The following is a 20,891-nucleotide window of genomic DNA, read 5'->3' as shown; positions in this document are numbered from 1 at the left end:
CAATTACCATTTTAATAACAGGGTAAAGAAAATTAAGTGGATTTTTGAAAGAAAACTATACTGTCAATATACTATTAAAACAAATTAAAATGGTAAAAGTTATTGTACTTTAAGTAAAAATAAAAGAGCAAAAATATCAATCCCAGTTTTGATTACTTAAATTAACAAAAAAAATGCATATAGCAAAGGATAGTTTCAATCTGCCTACCTCTGGGTTATGGGTCCAGCATGCTTCCATTGCAGTACTCTGCTGCACATGTAAGTGCAAGAGATCCTGAAGCACTCACTCATCATGGGAAAGTACCAATGTGTTTCTTCGTTGGTTGATGGAAGAAACATTTTACAAAAACTCTCCAGATTATTGATTTTTTAATGTTTTTCTAGGAAACGTTCTAGATGTATGCCTATTAGCCTTTGTCAGTATGCACTTTTTGCAAAGTGTCTCTGTGGCGCAATCGGTTAGTGTGTTTGGCTATTAACCAAAAGGTTGGTGGTTCAATCCCACCCAGGGACGTAATTAAACTTGTGATCAGATTTTGGTGATATTTAAGTAGACAAGTCAAAATTTCAAACCCCCTGTTATGGTGTAGGGTACCTGGCCTTCTCTGATGTAATCAGAGTTAGATTTGATTCAGTGATTTTATAAAAACAGCTAGGAAGCACAATTTAGCAGTGGGTTGCAGAGAAAAAAAATATGCTGGCAGAAAAATCCAATTGAGTGATTAAACAGCTCTTCATTTTCTGGCTTTATTTTTATGCTAACAAATTTGTTCTCTGAAAAGTGTCCACAAAGCCAAGTCTCTGATTAACACCTTTGTAAGGATGGTTTTTCACCTATTACTAAATTAAACTTGCTTCATTGGAAAGGCAGCAAGATGCATCCTCATTTCAATGGTAAGTCAACCTTCTTGCCCTATGTTCCCTCTCAACGGATGAAGACGCATCATTATCTACCGCAGTCATTTTGGCCCAATAGATATGCAAGAAGTTAAGATTCCCCTTTCTTTGCAGGTAGAGGAAGGAAAAGGAAGAGGTCTGTAGCCTCTTCAAGATCGCAGGACCAGAGATTGTCCTCTGCTTCTGCCAAATCCACTGCATGACACTGGGGCTTTCTTGCAGGAGCCCACACCAGTGGGGGCACGTCTAAAACTCTTCAGTCAGTTCTGGATTCATTCGGACCTGGACTCGTGGGTTTTACAAATAGTGTCCCAAGGGTACAAACTGGGGTTTCAAGATGTTCCCCCTCACCGATTGTTCAAATTGGCCTTAGTCAGCAGGGAGAATGTTTTTATTCAAGCCTCTTCGTGGTCCCGAAGCCGGACGGCTCAGTCAGACCAATCTTAAATCTGAAATCCCTCAATTTCTTCCTAAAGAAATTCCATTTCAAGATGGAATTTCTCAGGGCAGTGATCTCCAGTCCGGAGGACGGAGATTTCATGGTTTTGGTAGACATAAAGGATGCCTACTTACATGTTCCCATTTAGCCACTGCCTCAAGCTACCTAAGGTTTGCAATTCAGGATTGTCATTACCAATTTCAGACATTGCCGTTTGGTCTGTCCACGGCTCCGAGGATTTTCACCAGGGTGATGGCGGAAATTATGGTTCTCCTTCGCAAGCAAGGAGTCACAATTATCCCGTACTTGGATGATCTCCTGATAAAGGCGAGATCCAGGGACCAGTTGGTGCAAAACATCTACTCTCCCTGACAGTTCTTCAACAACATGGTTGGCTCCTAAACTTGCCAAAATCGCAGTTGGTCCCAATGACGCGGTTGTTGTTTTTGGGAGTCATACTGTTAGGCGCCGGGGTCCGCTTGATGTTCTGCGCGGCCCGGCGCCTAGCAACTAGAGACGCCGTGCACGTACAGCCGCCGGCTCCCTAGCAACGCTAGACGCCGGGCGCGCTGAGCCGCACGGACCCTAGCAACGGGGACGCCACTGGCGGACCGCGTTCCCCGTTGCTAGGCTTTAGGAAATTAAGATATTCACCTGCTCTCTGGCCGTGCAGCAAGGCAGCTGCACGGCATTTATTCTAATCAGCCTTTAGCAGCTGATTGGAGGACTCCTTGTTAAATACACTCCCAGGGCTTCTCACAGACGCCGGTAATAGCTTCCTGCATGCTGCCTTTGTTTGCTGAGAGTCTGTTTCCAGTCCTGCTGTATCCGGTCATTCCAGTCCGCAGAAGTCCGGTATTCGGGAGTTGTCATCTCATCCCAAGAGGTCGTTTGGTTCCCTGGAGTCCTGACTGATCACCGTTTTATATCCAGTGGTGTTCGTGAGTTGCGGCTCTGCCGTGTGTTGCGGCTCAGCCGCTTTACCTTTTATATTTTGTGTTTGGAGCATTTGCGGAGGGTTCCGCTTCCACAAGTCCTCTCTGGTACTTGGCGGTGCCGGGTAGGAGAATTGGACAAGTGGATATTTTGGTTGTCCTTTTTCCTGGCGGTTTCTCCGCACATATTATAGTTTTGAGTTTGCTTAGCCCCTGGCCTGGTTGTTTAGTTAGAGGGCCTCTTGTTATCACCCTGTCTCGGGTTTCCCTTTGTCTCTCATTAAGACCGGGGGGCATCGAAGTTGGGCAGACATAATCCGCCCTTCAAACGCGGCTGCCAAGGGCTCAAGAAACCATAGTCTCGCAGGGGATTTCTGACAACACGGGTGAGACAACAGAGTTAGGGTGCCAGGGGCTATTTTCCTGTCCTGCTCCCTTCCCCAGCATTCCGTTCCAGTGCTCCAGTCCTTGCCATAAGATCTTCTCTGACCAGAGTGCTGGAATCATAACATTATTACCGGCCATACCAAAACTTAAAATTAAACGGGGTTTAATTTTTTCTCATTCAGTTTTGTGAGAGTTTATCGGCCTCATGAATCCAACAGGTTTAGGGCCAAATCCTGGTCAGCTCTTAGTCAGCCAGATTCAAGAACTTACTCAGATGGTTCAGGATCTTTCTCTTCGGGTGAAGTCGCAGGAAGATCTTTTGCGAGCTTCCCCAAGGGTAGTCCCTGAACCAAAGATGCATTTGCCTGACCGTTTTTCTGGTGATAGAAAAGAGTTTTTTAATTTTAAAGAATCCTGTAAACTTTATTTTCGTTTAAGACCGACTTCCTCGGGTACTGAATCTCAGCGGGTCGGGTTTATTATTTCTTTGCTCCAGGGGGATCCTCAGACCTGGGCATTTGGTTTAAGAGCAGAGGATCCGGCATTGTTGTCAGTTGACGCTTTTTTTGAGTCTTTAGGGCTCTTGTATGATGACCCTGATAGAGAGGCGTCCGCTGAAAGTCAGTTGCGCGCTCTCAGACAGGGTAGAAATCCTGCAGAGGTTTATTGTACGGAGTTTCGCCGTTGGTCGAACGACTGTGGCTGGAATGACCCAGCCCTGCGCAGTCAGTTTCGCCTCGGCTTATCAGAGTCTATAAAAGACAGTCTCCTTCAGTACCCCGCTCCTGAGACTCTCGATAAACTCATGGAGCTTTCTATTAAGATTGATCGTCGTCTCAGAGAGCGGAGGGCTGAAAAAGGAGCACCTGTAAGGTCAAGTCCGTGTGTATATTCCATTCCTGAAGACGTAGAGGAGACCATGCAGATGGGTCTCTCCCGGCTGTCTCCTGAAGAAAGAGCCAGAAGGCAAAATTCTGGTCTTTGTCTGTACTGTGGGGGTAAGGGACATTTTGCTCGTAATTGTCCGAACAAGTCGGGAAACGCTTTGACCAGGTGAATTGTGAGGGGGTTCACCTAGGTCTGCAGCTTATCTCCTCGAATAACTCCCTTTTAGTCCCAGTTAAAGTTTCCTTTGGCAGCCTCAGTTCTTCGGTGTCGGCTTTTGTTGACAGTGGAGCTGCAGGAAACTTTATGGATTTAACTTGGGCTAAGGCCTTAGGCATTCCTCAGTTACCTTTGGGTAGGTGTGTCACCATGCATGGCTTAGATGGGAGTCCGCTGTCTAATGGGATTATTTCTCTCCGTACACCCCCTGTACTACTTACAGTAGGAGCTCTACATTCCGAGAAAATCGAGTTCTTTCTTACACATTGCCCAGCAGTTCCAGTTGTTCTGGGTCACCCTTGGCTGGCCTTTCATAATCCCACCATTGATTGGCGGTCGGGGGAGATTTCACATTGGGGTACTTTTTGTGATAAGGAATGTATCACGTTTCCAGTCAGAGTAGCAGCTATCATTCCAGAACTCATTCCGGTGGAATACCAGGAGTTTGCTGATGTTTTCTCCAAAGGCAATGCGGACATTCTGCCTCCCCATCGGCCTTATGATTGTGCTATTGAGTTAATTCCTGGTGCCGCATTGCCAAAGGGAAGATTATATGCATTATCCGGGCCAGAAACTGCGGCTATGAATGATTATGTAAAGGAGAGCCTTGAGAAAGGATTTATTAGACCATCAAAATCTCCTTTAAGTGCAGGCTTCTTCTTTGTGGAGAAAAAGGATGGCTCGCTTAGACCTTGCATTGATTTTAGAGCCCTGAATAAGATCTCAGTTAAAAACACCTATCCTTTGCCGTTGATTTCTGTACTCTTTGATCAGTTACGTTCTGCTGTGATTTTTTCTAAAATTGACCTTAGAGGAGCGTACAACCTCATCCGAATTAAATCTGGAGATGAGTGGAAAGCGGCCTTCAGTACTCAGTCGGGTTACTACGAATACCTGGTGATTCCGTTCGGCCTGTCCAATGCTCCGGCAGTTTTTCAAGACCTCATTAACGATGTGCTCCGTGACTTCCTAGGGAAATTCGTGGTCGTTTACTTAGACGACATCCTGATTTTTTCTAAATCAATGGAACAACATGTTACCCAGGTGCGTCTGGTTCTTCAAAAGTTATGTGAGAATCATTTATATGCCAAGCTGGAGAAGTGTGAGTTTCATGTCACGGAAGTATCTTTTTTAGGGTACATAATTTCCCCTCAGGGATTTTCCATGGAACCAAAGACACTCCAGGCCATCCTTAGTTGGGCGCAACCCACCAATTTAAAAGCAATTAAGCGTTTTTTAGGGTTTGCAAATTATTATAGGAGGTTCATTCATTCTTTTTCTGACCTGGTTGCTCCCATTGTAGCTCTGACAAAGAAAGGACCAGATCCTACCAACTGGTCGCGTGAAGCTGAGTTGTCCTTCCGGGCCTTGAAACAAGCCTTTGTTTCGGCTCCAGTCCTCAGACATCCTAATCCGGAATTGCCCTTTGTGGTGGAGGTTGATGCCTCGGAGGTTGGAGTGGGGGCTATCCTTTCTCAAAAGGATCCGGAGTCTCTGGAGTTACATCCTTGTGCCTTTATGTCCAGGAAATTCTCCTCCGCTGAATCCAACTATGACGTTGGTAATCGGGAGTTACTGGCGGTAAAATGGGCTTTCGAGGAGTGGAGGCATTGGCTGGAGCGAGCAAAACATACTATTTCGGTATTGACTGACCATAAGAACCTGCAATACATTGAATCGGCTAAGCGGCTTAATGCCCGGCAGGCACGTTGGGCATTATTTTTTACGCGTTTCAAATTTATAATCACTTTCAGGCCTGGTTCCAAGAATACTAAGGCTGATGCCCTGTCACATAGCTTTCTTCCGGTTCACAATAACAATCCTGTTACCCCCATACTTCCATCTTCGGTCATCTGGGCGGGCCTCACACAAGATTTATTTACCCAGTTAAAACAGCTTCAACACCAAGCTCCTAGAATTACTCCTGCTGGTCGTCTTTACGTCCCTGAGTTTTTGAGAGTTACTGTTTTAACGGAATTCCATGATAACAAAGTTTCAGGGCATCCAGGAGTCTCTAAGACATTGGAGTTAGTCTCTCGCTCAGTATGGTGGCCTGGTCTTTCTAAAGACGTCAAGGACTTTGTTTATTCATGTCAGGTTTGTGCACAGCATAAGGTTCCCCGTTCCTTGCCCATCGGGCAACTTATGCCCTTAAATGTTCCTCTCAGGCCGTGGTCTCATATTTCCATGGATTTTGTGGTTGACCTTCCCCTTTCAGCCGGATTCCGAGTCATATGGGTGGTAGTGGACCGTTTTAGTAAAATGGCTCATTTTATTGCTCTTCCCCGATTGCCTTCTGCCCAAGGGTTGGCAGTTTTGTTTCTCCGCCATGTATTCAGGCTTCATGGGTTGCCTACTGATATTGTTTCTGATCGGGGTCCACAATTCATCGCACAATTCTGGAAATGTTTTTGTGCCTCATTGAAGATGAAATTGTCGTTAACATCCGGTTACCACCCACAATCCAACGGGCAAACCGAACGAGTTAACCAATCATTGAAACAATATTTGCGCTTGTATTCAGCCAAACTCCAGAATGATTGGTCCGAGTTTCTTACGTTGGCTGAATTTGCTTACAATAATTCTTGTCATTCCTCCACTAAAGAGTCTCCATTCTTTTCAGTTTTTGGTTTTCACCCCAGAGCTAATTCTTTTTTTCATCATTCCTCAGTCTCCTCGCTTACCTTAACCTCCCATCTCAGAGCCATTTGGAAAAAGGTGCACCTTGCTCTCAGAAAAGCGGCCTTTCGAGAGAAGAAATTTTCTGACAGGCTCCGACGTCCTTGCACTTTTAAGGTGGGAGATAGGGTGTGGTTGTCGACTCGCAACATCAGGCTTCGACAATCCTCAGCTAGACTGGGACCCAAATTTATTGGGCCATTTCTTATTATTAAAAGAGTCAACCCAGTTGCCTTTCGGTTACGTTTACCAAGATCTCTCAGGATTGGAAATACGTTTCATTGTTCCCTGTTGAAACAATACGTTTCTTCCAGTAGATTTCCTCGGAAGATCTCTCAGGGTAGATCTCCAGTGGATGTACAGGGACAACAGGAGTTCTTGGTAGAGAAGGTTCTCGATTCCAAATTGTCCCGGGATCGGCTGTATTTTCTGGTTCACTGGAAAGGCTATGGTCCGGAGGAAAGGTCTTGGGTCCTGGATAAGGATCTTCATGCCCCGAGGCTCAAGAGGGCATTTTTTCGGGAATTTCCTCAGAAACCTGGCTTTAGGGGTTCCTTGACCCCTCCTCAAGGGGGGGGTACTGTTAGGCGCCGGGGTCCGCTTGATGGTCTGCGCGGCCCGGCGCCTAGCAACTAGAGATGCCGTGCACGTACAGCCGCCGGCTCCCTAGCAACGCTAGACGCCGGGCGCGCTGAGCCGCACGGACCCTAGCAACGGGGACGCCACTGGCGGACCGCGTTCCCCGTTGCTAGGCTTTAGGAAATTAAGATATTCACCTGCTCTCTGGCCGTGCAGCAAGGCAGCTGCACGGCATTTATTCTAATCAGCCATTAGCAGCTGATTGGAGTACTCCTTGTTAAATACACTCCCAGGGCTTCTCACAGATGCCGGTAATAGCTTCATGCATGCTGCCTTTGTTTGCTGAGAGTCTGTTTCCAGTCCTGCTGTATCCGGTCATTCCAGTCCGCAGAAGTCCGGTATTCGGGAGTTGTCATCTCATCCCAAGAGGTCGTTTGGTTCCCTGGAGTCCTGACTGATCACCGTTTTATATCCGGTGGTGTTCGTGAGTTGCGGCTCTGCCGTGTGTTGCGGCTCAGCCGCTTTACCTTTTATATTTTGTGTTTGGAGCATTTGCGGAGGGTTCCGCTTCCACAAGTCCTCTCTGGTACTCGGCGGTGCCGGGTAGGAGAATTGGACAAGTGGATATTTTGGTTGTCCTTTTTCCTGGCGGTTTCTCCGCACATATTATAGTTTTGAGTTTGCTTATCCCCTGGCCTGGTTGTTTAGTTAGAGGGCCTCTTGTTATCACCCTGTCTCGGGTTTCCCTTTGTCTCTCATTAAGACCGGGGGGCATCGAAGTTGGGCAGACATAATCCGCCCTTCAAACGCGGCTGCCAAGGGCTCAAGAAACCATAGTCTCGCAGGGGATTTCTGACAACACGGGTGAGACAACAGAGTTAGGGCGCCAGGGGCTATTTTCCTGTCCTGCTCCCTTCCCCAGCATTCCGTTCCAGTGCTCCGGTCCTTGCCATAAGATCTTCTCTGACCAGAGTGCTGGAATCATAACACATACTGGACACAGAAGAGGTTTTCTTCCAGTGGAAAGGCTATGGAGATCCAGAGTCTGGTCAAACAAATTCTGAAACCAGCAAGAGTGTTAATCCATCAATGCATTCAGTTGCTGGGGAAGATGGTTGTGGCCTACGAGGCCATTCAGTTTGGCAGGTTCCATGCCAGAGTGTTCCAGTGGGACCTGTTGGACAATTGGTCCGGATCCCACCTACACATGCACCGGAGGATAATCCTGTCTTCCAAGACCAGAATCTCACTCCATTGGTGGCTGCACAGTTCTCACCTCCTAGAGGGGCGATGGTTCGGGATCCAGGACTGGATCCTAGGGACCACAGATGCAACCCTCCGAGGCTGGGGAGCAGTCACACAGGGGGAAAATGTCCAAGGAAGATGGTCAAGTCAGGAAAGTTGTCTCCACATAAATGTTCTGGAGTTAAGGGCCATTTAATAACTGCAGACACAGTACACACTGGGACGGGTGCCCAGCATCCTCAACAGACTAAGAGAAAAGGATTTACCGGTAGGTATTAAAATCCTAGTTTCTCTAACGTCCTAGAGGATGCTGGGGACTCCGTAAGGACCATGGGGATAGACGGGCTCCACAGAGTTCATGATCTTCACTGAGGTAGCGTACAGCACTGCAGCTGTGCGCCATTGCTCCCATACACCTCACATACTCCGGTCACTGTAAGGGTGCAGGGCGCAGGGGGGGCGCCCTGGGCAGCAATATAAACCTCTTTTTGGCAAAAATATAACATATATACAGCTGGGCACTGTATATATGTATGAGCCCCCACCAATTTTACAGTTTAAGCGGGACAGAAGCCCGCCGCCGAGGGGGCGGGGCTTCTCCCTCAGCACTCACCAGCGCCATTTTTTCTCCACAGCACCGCTGAGAGGAAGCTCCCCGGACTCTCCCCTGCTTATACCACGGTAGAGATGAGGGTTGAAAAGAGAGGGGGGGCACATAATTCGGCGCAAATTACATACAGCAGCGCTACTGGACAAACATTAAGTTACTGTGTTATTCCTGGGTTATATAGCGCTGGGGAGTGTGCTGGCATACTCTCTCTCTGTCTCTCCAAAGGGCCTTGTGGGGAAACTGTCTTCAGAAAAAGTATTCCCTGTGTGTGTGGTGTGTCGGTACACGTGTGTCGACATGTCTGAGGAAGAAGGCTATATTAGAGAGGAGCAGGAGCAAATGAATGTGGTGTCTCCGCTGACACCTGATTGGATGGATATGTGGAATGTTTTAAATGCTAGTGTAAACTCATTGTACAAAAGATTAGACAAGGCTGAAGCTTTGGGACAGTCAGGGACTCAACCCATGCCTGATCCTATGTTGCAGGGACTGTCAGGGTCTCATAAGCGCCCACTATCCCAGATTGTTGACACAGATACCGACACGGATTCTGACTCCAGTGTCGATTACGATGATGCAAAGTTACAGCCAAAATTGGCAAAATCCATTCGATATATGATTATGGCAATAAAAGATGTTTTGCACATCACAGAGGAACCCCCTGTCCCTGACAAGAGGGTACATATGTACAAGGGAAAGAAGCCTGAGGTAACCTTTGAGGGGGTCACACGAGCTGAACGAGTTATGTGAAAAAGCTTGGGAATCTCCAGATAAAAGACTGCAGATTTCCAAAAGGATTCTTATGGCGTATCCTATTCCATCAACGGATAGGTTACGATGGAAATCCTCACGTAGGATGGACAAAGCATTAACACGCACAGCTACAGTTGGAAAATCAAATTTTTTACCTTATGTTCCCTCACAGCATAAGAAAGCTCCGCATTATCAAATGCAGTCCTTTCAGTCACAAAGAAACAAGAAAGTGCGAGGTGCGTCCTTTCTTGCCAGAGGTAGGGGCAGAGGAATAAAGCTGCACAACACAGCTAGTTCCCAGGAACAGAAGTCCTCCCCGGCCTCTACAAAATCTACCTCATGACGCTGGGGCTCCACTGGCAGAGTCCGGCCCATGTGATGTCATGCAGCTGCTCTGACCACGCCTCCTGTTTCTCCGTTGCCGACCCCATTTTGAAACCGTGCCCCCGCACCGCTCCATCTCCGACTTGGAAATGGAGTGTTGTTGACCCCCCTCCCCCCCCCCCCCTTCACCGATTCACAGGCAGAGGTGATCGCATTATCTGCGGGGTGCCGCAGAAAATGCAGGCGTATGCTCTTAGCTGTTTTTGCAGTTGGATTGCGATCCAACCTGAATCAGGCCCCATTACCTATCACAATGCACTGCGGGTAGTACAAAATGGGGTTAATATAGGAGAAAACCCCCCAGAGCTGTGCTCCTTAACTGTCCCTGGTGGCTAGTGGAGCGGCTGCCCAGTAATCAGTGTCCACGCCAGTGCGCACACGGCCCGCCCCCATCAGCGGCCTCGTGATCCCGGAGGGCGGTGTGTGTGTGACTGACCTTAGGAAGAAACCGGAGCCTCCGCTGCAGTGACCCAGCAACCGGGGCACGGGAGTATACTGCGCCACTGGGAGTGATGGAGCTGCAGTAAAGAGGTCTATTAGACCTAGCCTGCTGCAGCCCTTGTAGATTCTTATAAAAAAAGTTCTTCTTTTCTTGCCAAAATTAATAGCTAAGAATAGGCTGCCTGAGGCAGCCCCCTGTTAAGTGGCCTGCTACTGAAGGCACCAACTACAAACTGAGCTCCCTGTTCATGGAAGCGAGGTTATAGAGGAGGGGGCGCTGAGCATCTTGGGAACAGTCAAAAGCTTTGAGCCTATTGGTGCCTCAGATCAAGATCCTACTCTGGTGTACATATACAATGTGAATCCTTGTGGAGTCCAGTGTACCCCACAGAAGAAATGAATGCGTCACACCCATTGGCAGCAACATTAGAATAGCTGCTGATGGGCACAATTGAGAAAGGAAGGGGGGAAAACATTTGAATCCAGCACATATATGTAATTTGAATATGTAATTTGTACCTTCCTACTTTAAAATGTAATGGATGAACCTCACCCTGTGAGAACTATCTTCATGATCAAGAGATCTCATATGCAAGATAAGTATGTGTTGGGATAGGGCTGTGGAGGGCGGCTGCTCGGGCACACCCCTGTCAAGTTAAGGAGATTCAACTGAGGAAGCACAAGGGAACTCTCATCTGGGAACAACAACTGCAGGGAGAACACATTTTCAGCCTTCTGCTGCCTAATACTGAAGCACCCCCAAACAACAAACCAAATGCAACAACTACTGCAAGCATTCCAGGGGGAAGGCCTGCAGCAGATGGATTTGCATATAGTGATGTCATCCAAGCAGTGGGCATAGTTGGCTGCAACCCTCGTCTGCATATGAAAAGAGAAAAGGGTCACGCAGGGCATGGCGGCCTTTGTGGGGTTGCGCTTGGATGACCCCTAAATCGCTTTATACACCCCCACCCCCCATCAGTGTGGGCTCATGTTGGCCATGCCCCAGCCCCTGAAGCATTCAAGCTGATTTCTTGCAGCAGCTGGACCCAGAAACAGCTCCAGAGTTGCTCTACAAGACAAGTAAAAGGGTGTGAGCCCTGCAGCACCACCTGTAGTTTGCATACACACATATATAGGACAGCATCTCTTATATGCCCCAGGGTCAATAAAATAGTATCCTTATCTAGGGTATCCATCCCCTCAGATAAGGTATCCGTCCATGCCGCTACAGCACTACACACCCAGGCCGACGCAATTGCCGGTCTGAGTAAGGTACCTGAATGTGTATAAATGGACTTCAGGGAAATCTCCTGTTTGCGGTCAGCAGACTCTTTGAGGGTAGCCGTATACTGGGACGGGAGGGCTACCTTCTTGGATAAGCGTGTTAATGCTTTGTCCACCCTAGGGGAGGATTCCCATCGTAACCTATCCATTGATGGGACAGGATACGCCATAAGAATCCTTTTGGAAATCTGCAGTCTTTTATCTGGAGATTCCCAAGCTTTTTCACATAACTCGTTCAGCTCGTGTGACCCCCTCAAAGGTTACCTCAGGCTTTTTCACCTTGTACATATGTACCCTCTTGTCAGGGACAGGGGGTTCCTCTCTGATGTGCAAAACATCTTTTATTGCCATAATCATATATCGAATGGATTTTGCCAATTTTGGCTGTAACTTTGCATCATCGTAATCGACACTGGAGTCAGAATCCGTGTCTGTATCTGTGTCAACAATCTGGGATAGTGGGCGCTTATGAGACCCTGACAGTCCCTGCAACATAGGATCAGGCATGGGTTGAGACCCTGACTGTCCCAAAGCTTCAGCCTTGTCTAATCTTTTGTGCAATGAGTTTACACTAGCATTTAAAACATTCCACATATCCATCCAATCAGCTGTCAGCGGAGACACCACATTCATTTGCTCCTGCTCCTCTCTAATATAGCCTTCTTCCTCAGACATGTCGACACACGTGTACCGACACACCACACACACAGGGAATGCTTTTTCTGAAGACAGTTTCCCCACAAGGCCCTTTGGAGAGACAGAGAGAGAGTATGCCAGCACACACCCCAGCGCTATATAACCCAGGAATACACAGTAACTTAATGTTTGCCCAGTAGTACTGCTGTATGTAATTTGCGCCAAATTATGTGCCCCCCCCCCCTCTTTTCAACTCCCTTGTCTACCGTGGTATAAGCAGGGGAGAGTCCGGGGAGCTTCCTCTCTGCGGTGCTGTGAAGAAAAAATGGCGCTGGTGAGTGCTGAGGGAGAAGCCCCGCACCCTCGGCGGCAGGCTTCTGTCCCGCTTAAACTGTAAAATTGGCGGGGGCTCATACATATATACAGTGCCCCGCTGTATATATGTTATATTTTTGCCAAAAAGAGGTTTATATTGCTGCCCAGGGTGCCCCCCCCCCCTGCGCCCTGCACCCTTACAGTGACCGGAGTGTGTGAGGTGTATGGGAGCAATGGCGCACAGCTGCAGTGCTGTGCGTTACTTCAGTGAAGATCATGAAGTCTTCTGCCGCCTCTGAAGTCTTCTTTTCTTCTCATACTCACCCGGCTTCTATCTTCCGGCTCTGCAAGGGGGACGGAGGCGCGGCTCTGGGACGGACGGCGAGGGTGAGATCCTGCGTACCAATCCCTCTGGAGCTAATGGTGTCCAGTAGCCTAAGAAGCTGGACCTTGCAACTCAGAGAGTAGGGCTGCTTCTCTCCCCTCAGTCCCTCGATGAGGGAGTCTGTTGCCAGCAGTGCTCCCTGAAAATTAAAAACCTAACAAAATACTTTCTGTCAGAAAGCTCAGGAGAGCTCCTGAAAAGCACCCAGTCTCCACTGGGCACAGTATCAAACTGAGGTCTGGAGGAGGGGCATAGAGGGAGGAGCCAGTGCACACCCAGAACTAAAGTCTTTCTTAAAGTACCCATGTCTCCTGCGGAGCCTATCTATCCCCATGGTCCTTACGGAGTCCCCAGCATCCTCTAGGACGTTAGAGAAAATAGGATTTTAATACCTACCGGTAAATCCTTTTCTCTTAGTCCGTAGAGGATGCTGGGCACCCGTCCCAGTGCGTACTGTGTCTGCAGTAATTAAATGGCCCTTAACTCCAGAACATTTATGTGGAGAAAACTTTCCTGACTTGACCATCTTCCTTGGATGTTTTCCCCCTGTGTGACTGCTCCCCAGCCTCGGAGGGTTGCATCCATGGTCCCTAGGATCCAGTCCTGGATCCCGAACCATCGCCCCTCTAGGAGGTGAGAACTGTGCAGCCACCAATGGAGTAAGATTCTGGTCTTGGAAGACAGGATTATCCTCCGGTGCATGTGTAGGTGGGATCCGGACCACTTGTCCAACAGGTCCCACTGGAACACTCTGGCATGGAACCTGCCAAACTGAATGGCCTCGTAGGCCGCAACCATCTTCCCCAGCAACAGAATGCATTGATGGATTAACACTCTTGCTGGTTTCAGAATTTGTTTGACCAGACTCTGGAACTCCATAGCCTTTCCACTGGAAGAAAGCCTCTTCTGTGTCCAGTATGACTCCCAGAAACAACAACCGCGTCATTGGGACCAACTGCGATTTTGGCAAGTTTAGGAGCCAACCATGTGTTAGGGTCTCCTGCCCTGTGCTGCCACGTCGTCATGGCAACCGGGAGACAAGTGCTAGTGGAGTAACCTGAGCGCAGCTGATACTCCGGTTCGGGTATTTTGCTGTGCAGTGGTTATAGGCTCTGTGCACGGCAGGGGATCCGGTGCTGGTTTTTGTGCTCACAGTCTGTGAGGTCTGAGTGGGGCGTGGACAGCACCTGCTTTATAGGGCCTCTTTTCAGGGTGAGCAGATGCTGCTGAATCTTTGTTGGTTAGTCAGTTCATGAAAGTTAGCCAGTACTGTGTAGCTTTGTATTTGTTTGTTGCTTACTGCAAATAGGCCTGGGGATTTGGTATTACACTCTGCCAATCCAGACCTAGCAGTAAGACTGGAGTCAGTCGTTTAGCTTGCTGGGGTTCTGTTACTACTCTGTGAACTTAGCAAGTTTGCGGCTGTATTCTAAGACTTGCCTGTCTAATCCTGTCTCACTGTGCTAGGTGTCAGGGGTCAGTTTAGTGGCAGTAAGCTAAAACCTGTACACTGCAAGTGAGAATTAGGATTGTGGAGATTCTCCTTGTGTCTATCTTTCCATCTCTGACCAAGGAGTTTACTGCCACACCCGTTGGTAACCCTTTAGGGTTTTGCTGTTGCCCTTAGCAACAGCATTTCGGGTTCTCTACGTATTAAAACACAACATCTTGCTTTTTTCCATCTGAGCAGTTCTAATACAAGGGAGATACCCAGTTCCTTAGCCTCTGGGCTTCTCTGTTCACTTTGTGTGTGTTTTGTTACCCTATCACCTTCTGTGTACGTTATGTCATATTCCCCAGTTTGTCTGTGAGTCCATTTGTTTTGCATAACAGTTCAAACACCAGTACATTCCTGCAGACACTGGAGTGCATAACAGTTCTGACACCAGTACTTTCCTGCAGGCACTGGTGTGCATAACATATTCAGCAGCCTAATACTCCTGTTGAAATTTTGTGGGAATATGGAGCATACCCCTCAAAATACGTTGCAACAGGTGGTCGATCAGGTGCAGGTCCTGACTCGACAATTTAATGATTTGTCCATTAAAATGCACACCTCCCAGGCTGCTGGCGGAGCTCCCGCAGCAGCAGCACCTGCAGGGGTTAAGGAGCCGAAAGTAAATCTCCCGGATCGTTTTTCTGGAGATCGCTCGCAGTTCTTTTGTTTCAAGGAGAGCTGCAAGCTATACTTCCGGCTTAGGCCTCAGTCTTCTGGGTCGGAGATTCAGCGGGTGGGCATAGTGATTTCCTTGCTACAAGGAGACCCACAGGTCTGGGCATATGGGTTGCAGCCTGACTGTCCGTCGCTTAAAAGTGTTGATGCTTTTTTTACGGCACTGGGCATGTTGTATGATGACCCTGACAAGACGGCCTCAGCCGAGGCTCAGATTTCGATCCTTAAGCAAGGGCGAAGGCCAGTTGAGGTTTACTGTACGGAGTTTCGGAGGTTGGCCCATGATACCCAGTGGAATGACCCAGCCCTGAGACACCAGTACCGAAGAGGTCTTTCAAACCAGATAAAGGACCAACTGGTACAATATCCCTTGCCTGATAGCTTGGATCAGCTCATGCAGTTATCCATCCGGGTGGATAGACGGCTGAGAGAGCGTAGGCTTGAAAGGGAGACTGAGATTTCCTTCCTTCCCAAGGGAACCTCAGACTCTGAGGAATTTTCTGAGGAGCCTATGCAGATTGGGGCTACCCGCCTCTCCTCGCGTGAGAAGATGCGGAGGAGACAGCAGGGGTTGTGTTTGTACTGTGGGAATAAAGGTCATGTGGTAGTATCATGCCCAGAAAAGCCGGAAAACTTCAGGGCCTGAGGGTGATGGGAAATATCCTGTCAGGCCAGAAGTCAGAATTTCCCAAGAAGACTTTTATCATTCCGGTGACCTTGAAGATCCTCGGTCAAACTGTCAAGACTGAGGCCTTTGTGGACAGTGGGGCCGACGGGGTTTTTATGGACCGCCAATTCGCCCTGAAACACTCTGTTCCCTTAGTACCCTTGGCATCGGAAATTGAGATTTGTGGGTTAAACGGGGAACCATTATCCCAAGGTAAAATTACCTCTTGCACTAGCCAGATTTCTTTGTTTATTGGAGCCACACACTCTGAAAAATTGTCCTTTTATGTGACTGTCTGTACTTTTGCCCCATTGGTGTTGGGGTTACCCTGGTTAAGGGCCCACAATCCTCAATTTGACTGAGTTTCTGGGGAGATTCTTAGTTGGGGTACTGATTGTTTCAGGAGTTGCTTGAGCCTTCCAGTCAGGCTCTCGCAGCTAAGTTTGCCAGGATTGCCAGGGTGTTATGCAGATTTTGCGGACGTGTTCTCCAAAAAAGTTGCAGAGGTACTACCTCCCCATCGCCCCTATGACTGTGCCATTGATTTGTTGCCAAATGCTAAGCTTCCCAAGAGCAGGTTGTACTCCCTGTCACGTCCTGAGACTCAGGCTATGGCAGAGTACATTCAGGAGAACTTGGCTAAGGGATTTATCAGACCTTCACAGTCTCCAGTTGGGTCGGGGTTCTTATTCGTGGGTAAAAAGGACGGTTCGTTGCGACCCTGCATCGACTTCAGGGAATTGAACCGTATCACGATTAAAAACTCATACCCACTGCCTCTCATTTCGGTCTTGTTTGACCAGCTTCGTACTGCCACCATTTTTTCTAAGATTGACCTACGCGGTGCGTACAATCTAATCCGAATAAGAGAGGGGGATGAATGGAAGACTGCCTTTAATACCCACTCAGGGCATTATGAATATTTGGTGATGCCTTTTGGGCTCTGTAATGCCCCGGCAGTCTTCCAGGATTTCATGAATGATGTGCTCAGGGAATATTTGGATAGATTCTTAGTTGTATACTTAGATGACATCCTAATCTTCTCCCATTCCCTGGAGGAACATCGGAAGCATGTACGCTTAGTCCTCCAGAAACTCAGAGACCACCGGCTTGGGGCGAAGCTGGAGAAGTGCGAATTTGAAGTTCAGCAAATCGCATTTCTAGGATATATTATCTCCCCAGAAGGTTTCCAAATGGAGGGTTCCAAGGTACAGGCAGTCCTGGATTGGGTGCAGCCCACTAGTTTGAAGGCGCTTCAGCGTTTCCTGGGCTTTGCAAATTTTTATAGACGATTTATCGCTGGATTTTCGTCTATAGTGGCGCCCTTGGTGGCACTCACTAAGAAAGGGGCGGATGTTGCTCACTGGTCTTGTGAGGCTAAAGCGGCTTTTGCCCGTCTCAAAAGGGCATTTGTTTCGGCCAAGGTGCTGCGACACCCAGATCCAGAGCGTCCTTTTGTGGTGGAGGTGGATGCCTCTGAGATGGGTATTGGGGCAGTGCTTTCTCAGATGGGAGTGTCTGATAATCGCCTTCATCCCTGTGCTTACTTTTCCCGTAAATTTTCGCCTGCCGAGATGAATTATGACGTGGGTAACCGGGAATTGTTGGCTATTAAGGATGCACTCGAGGAGTGGAGACACTGGCTTGAGGGGGCTAAGTTTGTGGTCTCAATTCTCACTGACCATAAGAATCTGGCATATTTAGAGTCAGCGAAGCGTCTCAATGCCAGGCAGGCACGATGGGCTTTGTTTTTTGCTCGCTTTAATTTTTTGATAACATATCGCCCTGGGTCAAAAAACATCAAGGCTGATGCGCTCTCGCGGAGTTTTGCTCCAATCCAGGAGACCACCGAGGAGCCGTTGCCCATTGTTTCCCCATCATGTATTAAAGTGGGCATTACCCAGGACCTCTTATCATTAGTCCTTAGAGCACAGGAGCAGGCTCCTCCAGACCTTCCGGTAGGTCTTTTGTTTGTGCCTCCTAGGTTAAGACAGCGAGTGTTCCTGGAATTCCATGCCAAGAAGTCGGCAGGTCACCCGGGTATTGCCAGAACTCGGGAGTTGCTATCTAGGGCGGTGTGGTGGCCCTCGGTGGCTAAGGATGTGGATCAGTGGGTTCGGGCATGTGACATCTGTGCCCGAAATAAGACTCCTAGAGGGGTTCCTGTTGGCCCATTACATCCACTCTCTATCCCATCTAAGCCATGGACCCACATTTCAATGGATTTTGTGGTGGACTTGCCCAAATCCTCGGGGATGACAGCCATCTGGGTTGTCGTTGACAGGTTTTCGAAGATGGCGCACTTCGTTCCACTGGTTGGGCTGCCATCAGCCAGACGCCTGTCTGAATTATTTATGCTGCATGTTGTGCGTCTCCACGGGTTGCCACTTGATGTGGTCTCTGACCGCGGATCCCAGTTTGTGGCCAAATTCTGGAGGGCATTTTGTTCCGATCTCCAGATTTCTGTCAGCTTGTCGTCAGGCTACCATCCGCAGTCTAATGGGCAGACTGAAAGGGTGAACCAGTCCTTGGAGCAGTTCCTCAGGTGTTATGTCTCCAAGTGTCAGACTGACTGGGTTGCTCATCTGTCCATGGCGGAGTTTGCCTATAACAACGCGGCTCACTCTGCTACAGGGATCTCTCCCTTCCTTTGTGTGTATGGGCATCATCCTAAGGCCAATTCTTTTGACCCCCTGGACTCCACGCCTGGTGGTTCCTCTGTGGTTTCGGTCCTTAGAGGTATTTGGCGGAAAGTGAAGAAAGCCCTTGTGTCTGTGTCATTAGTGACCAAAAGGGTTTTTGATAAGCGGAAAAGACCCTGCAGCTTCAAATTAGGAGACTTCGTCTGGTTGTCTACCAAGAATTTGAAGTTGAGACAGCCATCTCATAAGTTAGGGCCCCGGTTCATCGGCCCTTATAAGATCACCAGGGTTATCAATCCGGTGGCATTTCAGTTAGATCTGCCCCGTTCTTTGGATATCAATAAAACATTTCATTGTTCCCTTTTAAAACGGGCGATTAGTAATCCTTCTTCCAGTGGAAGACCTTCCCCTCTTCTGATACGTGGCCAGAGGGAGTTTGTTGTTGAAAGGATTCTTGACTCCAAGGTGGTTCGGGGTCGGCTGTCATTTTTGGTGCACTGGAAGGGGTATGGCCCGGAGGAGCGGTCGTGGGCGCGCAGTTGTGATCTTCATGCCCCCAGACTGATACGCTCTTTCTTCTCGCAGTTCCCCGATAAACCCGGTGGTAGGGGTTCTTTGACCCCTCGTCAGAGGGGGGGTACTGTTAGGGTCTCCTGCCCTGTGCTGCCACGTCGTCATGGCAACCGGGAGACAAGTGCTAGTGGAGTAACCTGAGCGCAGCTGATACTCCGGTTCGGGTCTTTTGCTGTGCAGTGGTTATAGGCTCTGTGCACGGCAGGGGATCCGGTGCTGGTTTTTGTGCTCACAGTCTGTGAGGTCTGAGTGGGGCGTGGACAGCACCTGCTTTATAGGGCCTCTTTTCAGGGTGAGCAGATGCTGCTGAATCTTTGTTGGTTAGTCAGTTCATGAAAGTTAGCCAGTACTGTGTAGCTTTGTATTTGTTTGTTGCTTACTGCAAATAGGCCTGGGGATTTGGTATTACACTCTGCCAATCCAGACCTAGCAGTAAGACTGGAGTCAGTCGTTTAGCTTGCTGGGGTTCTGTTACTACTCTGTGAACTTAGCAAGTTTGCGGCTGTATTCTAAGACTTGCCTGTCTAATCCTGTCTCACTGTGCTAGGTGTCAGGGGTCAGTTTAGTGGCAGTAAGCTAAAACCTGTACACTGCAAGTGAGAATTAGGATTGTGGAGATTCTCCTTGTGTCTATCTTTCCATCTCTGACCAAGGAGTTTACTGCCACACCCGTTGGTAACCCTTTAGGGTTTTGCTGTTGCCCTTAGCAACAGCATTTCGGGTTCTCTACGTATTAAAACACAATATCTTGCTTTTTTCCATCTGAGCAGTTCTAATACAAGGGAGATACCCAGTTCCTTAGCCTCTGGGCTTCTCTGTTCACTTTGTGTGTGTTTTGTTACCCTATCACCTTCTGTGTACGTTATGTCATATTCCCCAGTTTGTCTGTGAGTCCATTTGTTTTGCATAACAGTTCAAACACCAGTACATTCCTGCAGACACTGGAGTGCATAACAGTTCTGACACCAGTACTTTCCTGCAGGCACTGGTGTGCATAACACCATGTTGTTGAAGAACTGTCAGGGAGAGTAGATGTTTTGCACCAACTGGTCCCTGGATCTCGCCTTTATCAGGAGATCATCCAAGTACGGCATAATTGTGACTCCTTGCTTGCGAAGGAGAACCATCATTTCCACCATCACCCTGGTGAAAATCCTCGGAGCCGTGGACAGACCAAACGGCAACGTCTGAAATTGGTAATGACAATCCTGAATTGCAAACCTCAGGTAGCTTGATGCAGTGGCTAAACGGGAACATGTAATTAGGCATCCTTATGTCTACCAAAACCATGAAATCTCCTTCCTCCGGACTGGAGATCCCTACCCTGAGAGATTCCATCTTGAAATTGAATTTCTTTAGGTAGAAATTGAGGGATTTCAGATTTAAGATTGGTCTGACTGAGCCGTCCGGCTTCGGGAGCACAAAGAGGCTTGAATAAAAACCTTCTCCCTGCTGACTAAGGCCGATTTGAACAATCGGTGAGGGGGAACGTCTTGAAACCCCAGTTTGTACCCTTGTGACACTATTTGTAAAACCCACGAGTCCAGGTCCAAATTAATCCAGAACTGACTGAAGTGTTTTAGACGTGCCCCCACTGGTGTGGGCTCCTGCAAGAGAGCCCCAGCGTCATGCAGTGGATTTGGCAGAAGCAGAGGACGATCTCTGCTCCTGCGATCTTGAAGAGGCTACAGACCTCTTCCCTCTTCTCCTTCCTCTACCTGCAAAGAAAGGGGAATCTTAACTTCTTGCATATCTATTGG

General features: G+C 48.4%; 1 non-coding gene across 1 annotated transcript; it reads left to right on the top strand.

The window, feature by feature from the left end:
* The first annotated feature begins 440 nt into the window (after positions 1–440).
* TRNAN-AUU (transfer RNA asparagine (anticodon AUU)) lies at positions 441–514 on the top strand. The gene has a single exon. It is a non-coding gene; the product is annotated as a tRNA-Asn (tRNA).
* Positions 515–20,891: the final 20,377 nt, after the last annotated feature.

This window comes from Pseudophryne corroboree, unplaced genomic scaffold, assembly GCF_028390025.1.
Source record: "Pseudophryne corroboree isolate aPseCor3 unplaced genomic scaffold, aPseCor3.hap2 scaffold_344, whole genome shotgun sequence".
Lineage (NCBI taxonomy): Eukaryota > Metazoa > Chordata > Amphibia > Anura > Myobatrachidae > Pseudophryne > Pseudophryne corroboree.
The sequence above is the reverse complement of the archived record's forward strand: the minus strand, read 5'-3'. Positions and strand labels throughout refer to the sequence as shown.